Below are 8775 nucleotides of genomic sequence, written 5' to 3'. Positions count from 1 at the left end.
CAGATATTTATTGAGCAAGTAACATACTGGTCACTACTTTAGAAGTTAGATACATACACATAGATTCTGAATTCATGGAACTTATATCTACGGTGGGAAAGAGACAGTAAAAAATAAATGGATGAATAAGTAATTACAATATTCAAAGCACTATTAGAAATTGATGAGAATACCTACTTGAGAATAGTGGTTACAGAAGGCAAGATTGAAACTAAAATCTGAAAAATGACAAATAGCCAGACATGAAGATGAAAATCATTCCAGACAGAAGAAACAGTATATGCAAACTTTCAGAGTAGAAAAAAGAATTTGAGGTATTTGAGGAACTTAAAGAAGGCGAGTGGAACTGGGATACTGTGAGCCATGTAGCAAATCTGAAAATAAAGAACCTGCTAGAACAAGATGAGGACACAATTCCTGTGGGCCTTACAGGCCCAGGTAAGGAATAGATTGTATTCTAAATGCAGTGGGAAGCCACTGAATGGTTTAGGGAGAGTGATTAATTGTCTGATTGATGTTCTTATGTTTTGAGTTATCTATCTATATAAAAGCTTAAGCGACCATCACAACCGAATGGACGACCGAACAGGCTGCGTGTGGCGACCAGGCTGGCAGCGAGGTTAGTGAGGGGCAACCAAACGACTGAGCAGCAGGCTGCGTGGGGTGACCAGGCCAGCAGGGGGTGCGGTTTGGGGCAACCAGATTGGTGGGGAGGGGCATTGAGGGGTGATCAGGCCAGCAGGCAGAGGTGGATAAGGGTGATCCGGCCAGCAGGGGGGGACAGCTAGGGGCAATTAGGCAGGCAGACAGGTGAGCGGTTAAGAGCCAGTGGTCCAGAATTATGAGAGGGATGTCTGACTGCCGGTTTAGGCCCTACCCCTGGGATTGGGCCTAAACCGGCAGTTAGACATCCCCCAAGGGGTCCTGGGTTGAAGAGGGTACAGGCTGGACTGAGGGGACCCTCCTCCCCCATGCACAAATTTCATGCACCGGGCCTCTAGTCTAAAATAATGCTCTGGCTTCCTTGAGAATGATGTGAAGGGGTAAGAGATGACGCTGGGATGCCAAGAAGAGTCCTGGGGGAAAGGGAGGTAAATGAATGACCCTGGGACTTGCTGGACAGTGTCCCCAGAGAGAGAAAGAGAGATGGGAAGATCCCAGATCATTTGGTGGTGCATTGACATGACTTGCTGATGGAGCAGATGCCGGTGATAAGGGAGAAGGAGGAATCAGCATGGTTTCCAGGTTCTACTGGGCGTCACTGGGTGGATGGTGGTATTGCCGGACTCATGAGGTTTGCCACTTGGGGTGTTCTACTCAACAACAAAACACGGTTGTCATCCAGGTAATTTCACAGTATTTACTTGCAACAAATAAAGGAGACAGGAATTCACATCCAAAGCCCCATCTCCCCTAAGGGAGATTGGCCACTGCTTATACACACCCTTTGGTACATTACATGTTGATTTCTTCTTTGCAGTTGGCTACACTTAGTGAGTTCAGTTAAGCTCATCAGGTAGCAGCCTATCTGAAAATACATTCTAGCATTTAGCAAGAATAACATTTAATAAGGACCTCCCAGACCTTGAGACTCCTGCCCTAACAGTGGGACCATTTCCTGAGAAGCATAGAGGAAAATGTGGGGTGTGCAATGAGATTGTAGGGATCACTTTCAACGTGTTGCATTTAAGAGAATCATGAGAGCCAAAACCGGTTTGGCTCAGTGGATAGAGCGTCGGCCTGCGGACTGAAGGGTCCCAGGTTCGATTCCGGTCAAGGGCATGTACCTGGGTTGCGGGCACATCCCCAGTAGGAGATGTGCAGGAGGCAGCTGATCGATGTTTCTAACTCTCTATCTCTCTCCCTTCCTCTCTGTAAAAAATCAATAAAATATATTTAAAAAAAAAAAAGAGAATCATGAGAAATCCAAGTATAACTATTAGGTAGGTTGTTGGAGACATAAAACTAGAACTTGGGAACGAAGACAAGGTAAGAGGTAAAAATGTGGAAATCCCTGGCCGTTAGATGTTCACAGCCGAGAGCTCTAAGAGCAGAGCAGAGGCCTTGCTGTGGGTCCTGAGGAACTGCCACATCTGACGTTGATCAGAGGACCAGAAGCCAGGGAGGGAGAGCGAGGAGCAGGGGGCGAGGTGAGGCGGGAGCTAGGAGAGATTGCTGCCTCGGAGATTAAGAGGGGAGTAACTGCCCTGGCCAGTTTGGCTCAGTGGATAGAGCATCAGCCTGTGAACTGAAGAGGCCCGGGTTTGATTCTGGTCAGGGCACATGCCTGGGTTGTGGGCTCGATCCCATTAGGAAGCATGCAGGAGGCAGCCAATCAATGATTCTCTCTCATCTTTGATGTTTCTTATCTTCTCACCCTTTCCTTCCTCTCATATATTATACTAGGGCCGGTGCACGAATTGTGCATGAGGGGGGGGGGTCCCCTCAGCCCAGCCTGCATCTCTCCAATCCGGGACACCTCAGGGGATGTCTGACTGCCAGTTTAGGCCCAATCCCGGGATCAGGTCTAAACCGGCAGTCGGACATTCCTCTCACAATCCTGGACCGCTGGCTCCTAATCACTCACTTCCCTGCCTGCCTGATCGCCCCTAACTGCCCCCCCTGCCAGCCTAGTTGCCCCTCATGGCCCCCCCCCCACTGGCCTGGTCGCCCCACGCAGCCTGCTTGTTCAGTTGTTTGGTCATCCCTCACTATCCCCCCTTGCCAGCCTGGTCATAGGCAGCCATCTTATGAGGCTAATATGATGGTTAATATGCATATTACCTCTTTGTTATATAGAATATATATATATAGAACAGGGGATTCTATATATATATACATATATATAGAACAGAGGTAGAAGCGTGGAAATCACATTTTTGGAGTCACTGGGTAGATGGTGGTATTGCTGGAAAATCACTTTTGACTCCAAAGTGAATACCAATAAATAAATAATACCATGTTAATTAGGTAAAAGAAACAGTGTAACATGGTTTTATTTATTTATTATTATACTTTTCATTTCAGAGAGGAAGGGAGAGGGAGAGAGAGACAGAAACATCAATGATGAGAGAGAATCATTGACCTGCTGCCTCCTGCACACCCTCTGCTGGGGATCGAGCCCACAACACGGGCATGTGGCCTTGACCGGAATCGAACCCAGGACCCTTCAATTCACTGAGCCAAACCAGCTAGGGCAACATGGTATATATCTAGATACACCCACAAGATTTGGAAGGTAAACACAGTGACGCCCATTTTCCCTGGATTCTGCTGCAGCCACTGGCAAGCACAGTTGTGGAGACTTTGGGATTTTCTGTAGCAGAAAGAAGTTTCCAACTCACCAGCTTTGGGGGCAATTTGCTCAGTTGTGAAGACACCCAAGGTGGTCCTGATTCCTGCCTGGAAGTCCAGAGGTAGCTGCCGGTTCCTCTCCTTGACGGTTGTGGCCAAGTGGAAGCATCCCTGGCAGACCACTTCCCAGCATTTATAAGACTCCGCCCTGTCTCCAGCACATCCAACAATTGTGTATGAACCCACTTCCTTGCAGCTTGAAATGGATAGAGTGCTTTCTGTTCCCTGAAAGTGTATGCGAACTGCTTTGGACACTGAGTAGAATTTCACAAGACAGAAAAGATTATACAATGTGAAGTCTTGTTTTATATTTGAGCGCATATAATAGCCATGGGTCTGAAGTATAGATGGACAGAGGATTGGACTGTGAATGGATGGTTCTGGGAAACACTATGTCCTGTCTCTTTGTGGTGACCCCATAAAGCCACAGTGTAGCAACACTAGCTGGCATCTATATTGCTGATCAAATATGTACTTTGGCTACAACTATAAGTCCAACAGTATTGGTCAGGACTCTTAATTACCAGGAACAGAAACACAACTCAAAACAATTTAAGCAAAAGAGGGAGATTAAGAATCCAACACAGAAAGGGAGGTGTGGATATGGCCTTAGGGACAATCAAATGTCCTCAGGAGTGTCTCTCCTTATCTCTCATCTGTTTTTCTCTGAATATCCAATTTATTCTCCCAAACATCTTACCTCACACTGTGGAGTACCTGCTGCTGACTATTCCACGTTTATATCACAGCTGCTTCAAACCAAAGAGGAAAATAAAGGCCCTTTTCTCCTAACTGAAATTTGAGAAAGACTGAGATAAACATTCTGAATGTGGTTTGGATCGTACCCCCAACCTTTGGACCAATCGCCGCTGCAGGGAGGGAGGTACTGTGAATGTGAACAGTGGCCTGAGCCTCCGGATCCCTTCCCAGCCAGGGCCAGGGCACTGGAGCCATCAGCAGGAGGCCAGGGCCAGGACGCAGGAGCCGTCAACAGGAGGCCAGAGCCAGGGCGCTGGAGCCGTCAGCAGGAGGCCAGGGCCAGGACACTGGAGCCGTCAGCAAGAGTCCAGGGCCAGGGCGCTGGAGCTGTCAGCAGGAGGCCAGGGCCAGGGCCAGGGCGCTAGAGCCATCAGCAGGAAACACAGGGAACGGGCAGAGCACAAAGCAGCATGCGCCCCAGATCTGAGATGACCCACCCGCTGCAATTGTTGGGCTTTCAGCTGTCAACGCTCTTCAGAGGACAACCCACTGACACAGCCAGGATATGGTAAGTCTGTCTGGGCAGCAGCTTCTGAAATCGGCATCAGGAAGGACATGGGTAAAGGCGCTTATACAAGGGCACAGAGACCACTTACAAACTATATTTTAAGAAATAAAGCTTTTGAACACTGGAAGATGCATTTTAAAAATTTCTTCAGACTTGCAGGAATGATGAAAAGTTCTGGAAATAGACACTGGTAATGACACAACATTGTGAATGTACTTAATACTACTGATTTGTGCAATTAAAAATGGTTAAAATGGCCCTGGTCAGGTTGGTTCAGTGAATAGAGCATCGGCCCGTGAACTGTAGGGTCCCAGGTTCGATTCTGGTCAAGGGCACATACCTCTGTTGCAGGTTCCATCCCGGGCTCCAGTTGGGGCACGTGTGGGAGGCAACCAATTGATGTGTCTCTCTCACATCGATGTTTATCTCTCTCTGTCTCTCCCCCTCCTTTCCACTCTCTCTAAAAATCAATAAGAAAATATCCTCAGGTGAGGATTAACAAAAAAAGAAAAAGAAATAGTTAATATATTCAATTTTATAACAATTAAAAAATAAAGTTGTGTATCTAATTCATTTATCCATTAATGAATTCACTTATTCACCATCTATTTTACTTCAGTCTCAGAAGAAAGTATGCACTGCAATATTTTTTATAAATATTTTAAATAAATGTATAGTATTTATTTTTCTCGTGTTACTATATTTAACCAGTCTCCTACTATATGATAGTTAGAATAGTTCCAAATTCTTTTTACAGTTTATCCTTGAAGCTAAATTTGAAAAGTGTTTAATGATAATTTTTTAAATACAGAATTTCTGGCTTAACATATATCAATACTTTGTTAAGGCTTTTTATACATAGTACCAAATCATTTTCCAGATTTTTATTAACATTTAATGTCCCAGCAGCAATGTAAGAGAGTACCTATTTCCCTATATACTTTCTATCAACAGGAAAAATAATTTTGTTTCTATTATTTGCCAATTTGATGTTTCAATTTACATTTTTTTAATCACTAGGGATGCTGTTTAGTTTTAGTTATTTTTTTACATATGCTTCAGAAGATAATCTATATATATAAAACCTAAGTGACCATTATGACCAAACAATCAGAATGACCAGAATGACTAGTCAGTCAGTCACTATGACATGCACTGACCACGTCAGTGCGCTCCCGCAGCCAACTTCCCGCAGCCCCTCCCCCCGAGCCAGCCAACAGCCAACTTCCCGCAGCCCCTCCCTCTGGCCAACAAACCTCCCACGGCCCCTTGCCCCTGCCAGCCAACCTCCCGCGGTTCCTCTCCCCTGCTGGCCAGCCCTCCCTATAGGACCTGATCAGGGGGACGGCCAGACAACCTCTCAGTGTCCGTCCCCCCAGCCGGCCTGCCCCCCAATAGGTCTTGATTGCCAGCTAGGCCGAGAGACCCCACCTGTGCATGAATTCGTGCACCGGGCTTCTAGTAAATTTATAAACAACAGATAAATGGCTAGACTTCAAACTTTAAAATGTTATAACGCCACTAGTGGCCTGGTGCACAAAATTCATGCACATTAAAAGGGAATTAATTAGAGGAAATATTTTAATATTGCTATTTTCCCTTTTTCTATAATAGAAGTGTCAGAGATGAAAGAAAATTAGTAAAATGTATATGAAAATCTCCCTCCTGTTAGAGTCTGGGGCACACCACGGCACCCAGAGTCAAGTCCCCGCCCACCCGTGAGCACCTCGAAATCATGCAAGACCCAGACCCGGCCGGCTCCACCCCTGTCAAGCCCTGCAGGGCGGGGGGCACAGCCTCAGGTCCCCCAGCCCCGCTGGGTGGGGGGGTGCAGCCTCAGGTCCCCCGGCCCGGCCTCAGTCCCCCCGGTTCCAGTGTGAGGGTACGAGGGTGTGAGGGCGTGATGACCATTTGCATATTAGCTCTTTATTATATAGGACAGTGGTCGGCAAACCACAGCTCGCGAGCCACATGCAGCTCTTTGGCCCCTCGAGTGTGGCTGTTCCACAAAATACCACGTGTGGGCACACACGTACAGCGCGAAGTTGACTTAAAGCTTTAAGTAAAGCTTATTAAGTTAATTTTAGGGAACGTTGTGGAGTGAAAGAAGATGTAGTGTCGAGGATTGAGAAAGGTATGTTGAGATGGTTTGGACATATAGAGAGGATGAATGAAAGGAGACAGACGAAACAAGTATACAAGACGAGTGTGGATGGGAGAGTTGGAAGGGGTCGACCTCAGCGAACGTACCTCAATCAGATTGAGGACGTTTTTAGCAAAGGCCAGCTTAGGAGTACCCTAATTAAGTTAATAACAGTGTACCTACCTATATAGTTTAAGTTTAAAAAATTTGGCTCTCAAAAGAAATTTCAGTCGTTGTACTGTTGATATTTGGCTCTGTTGACTAATGAGTTTGCCGACCACTGATATAGGATAATAGGCATAATTCAATCTACTAGTAAATTTGAACTGTAGCTTGACAATACTTCCCTCTGCCTTTCTTTCCTCTAAGTCAGCGGTTCTCAACCTGTGGGTCGCGACCCCTTTGGCAGTCAAACGACCCTTTCACAGGGGTCGCCTAAGACCATCCTGCATATCAGATATTTACATTATGATTCATAACAGTAGCAACATTACAGTTATGAAGTAGCAACGAAAATAATTTTATGGTCGGGTCACAACATGAGGAACTGTATTTAAAGAGCCAGAAGGTTGAGAACCACTGCTCTAAGTGCTTCTGAGTTTATAGTCTCAGTAACTCGATCTAAGAAGGAGAAGAAGTTAGGTGGTGATGTATCCGAGACCCACGCCAAGTTCAATTCCAGTTACACAGGTGAAGCGGGTGAGTGAAGGGCCTTATTTCACTCATGACAGCCCACTGGCTTCCTCCTCTAGTGCATTTAATGATTCTGTAAGCTTAATGGCTGTTGCAGTTAAAGCCACCCTGCGTAAGCTCCGTGAGTTACACTATTCTTGTTAGTGGTGCCCTTGATAAAACCTAATAGCACGTCATCTCTTTTACATCATAACTCACTTTAAGTATTGCTTCCCATATCTGTCCTTGATTTATTACCTGGCACTCCTAAGAAGTGAAATAAAAAGGAAGTCAGGACTTGCATCCTTCTCAGGGGAGGTGGATTAGCCTTCTGACTGGTCAGCCTAACAGTGAATGGAAGTGAAGTGGCAATCTGGAATTAAATGAGACTAGTTCTACAAAAGGGAAATATTAGTGTTTTGTGGCCTCTCTGCCCTCCCTCCCTTTGAATAGAAAGTCAACAAGGCCAAGTCTCACCAGGAAGGCTTGAGATATTCATTTACTTACCCAGATAAGCGGGATGTGGGGGAGGGCACTCTGAGGACAGGAAAGAGACGCGCTGGGAATAGTGCACGTCCCCTTTGGTTTACTCAACGTTACCAAGGAAAATGTTGGTATTGATCTTTGAAATCAAAACTGAATAAGAATCTTGTGGACTTGACCAATGTTGATTACTTGAGGAGAAAAAAAAACCCCAAAAACTCATGTTGCTTTTTTTGCTAAGTAACCCTCAACCTCATCCCCACATCTTAGGGACCATTTAAATTCTCTTTTACATTTTTGCTCCAGAAAACCAGCCTTTTGGCCATTGAGTGCAAATATTTTCCTGAAGACAAGTCCATTCATGACTAATGTTATGTAATATGAATCCATAACCCTTTTACCCACAATCCTTGTGCTTACTCGTAACATTCTCACGGGATGTATTTGAAATTGGAAAGGTATTCGTTGTACTAAATACAACAAAGCTCCATGATTCTCAGTGATGTTCCTCTGATTTGTCTCAAACGACAACACAGAACCAAAGAGGAAATGCCTATGGACAAGCATGTCACACCCGTGGCCCACGGGCCACACGCGGCCCACAACAAACATTGCTGCAGCCCAGCCAGTATAACGGTATTTAAGAAAGGAAAAAAATTCAATAAAAATTTCGTACCTTAATTTTTACAATATGCTGTTATACATAATTAATAATGAGTTATTACAACGTTCACTGATGACTGATTATATAATTGTGTTGCATTCATTTCCCTTACGCACCTTACGCACAGGCACACCATTTCTCTCAACTAATAGTAGCAGCGAATATTTTAGCAGCCGATGGCCACATCATTAG

This window comes from Myotis lucifugus, unplaced genomic scaffold (genome assembly GCF_000147115.1).
Source record: "Myotis lucifugus unplaced genomic scaffold, Myoluc2.0 scaffold_2009, whole genome shotgun sequence".
In the NCBI taxonomy this organism is placed as follows: Eukaryota; Metazoa; Chordata; class Mammalia; order Chiroptera; family Vespertilionidae; genus Myotis; species Myotis lucifugus.
The sequence above is the reverse complement of the archived record's forward strand: the minus strand, read 5'-3'. Positions refer to the sequence as shown.